Source organism: Pteropus vampyrus, unplaced genomic scaffold (genome assembly GCF_000151845.1).
Source record: "Pteropus vampyrus isolate Shadow unplaced genomic scaffold, Pvam_2.0 Scaffold333, whole genome shotgun sequence".
NCBI classification, from domain to species: domain Eukaryota; kingdom Metazoa; phylum Chordata; class Mammalia; order Chiroptera; family Pteropodidae; genus Pteropus; species Pteropus vampyrus.
This window is the reverse complement of record NW_011889114.1, coordinates 34,709-35,121: the sequence shown is the minus strand read 5'-3', so window position 1 is coordinate 35,121 and position 413 is coordinate 34,709. Positions and strand designations below refer to the sequence as shown.

Genomic DNA, 413 nt, shown 5'->3' with positions numbered 1-413 from the left:
CTTAAAGAGAACCCTCCAAATTGTATAAGCTTCGGGCCCCACAAAACCCATTAATCCTGTACGTAGGTATGAGGTGAGGAAAAGAGGTTAGCATGGCACTAGCACACGGTAAGTGCTCGATTCACCCATCAGACTGCTTACGGAGCACCTACTGTGCGCCAGGCCCCGAGCTGCGCACGCGCCCCTGCCCTCTCAGAGCACTTGGCTTCATGGACGAGACAGAAGATAGACTCTTAAAGGGATACAGGGACAGGATCACTTAAGATGGTGACAGAGAAATCAGGCTGGGGAAGAGAAGAGAAGGAATCAGATTGATGGTGCTGTGGGTGGGCAGGCAGGTCCTTCGAGGCGGCGACCCAGTCCTGTGTAGACCTGGCTGGAAGAGCATCCTAGGCAGAGGGAACAGCAAGGAC

General features: G+C 54.0%; 1 protein-coding gene across 1 annotated transcript in view; it reads left to right on the top strand.

Moving 5' to 3' along the window:
• GRIN2D (glutamate ionotropic receptor NMDA type subunit 2D) overlaps positions 1-413 on the top strand; it is a 36,110-nt gene that overhangs the window by 15,886 nt on the left and 19,811 nt on the right. The gene's annotated exons all lie outside the window — the stretch shown is intronic.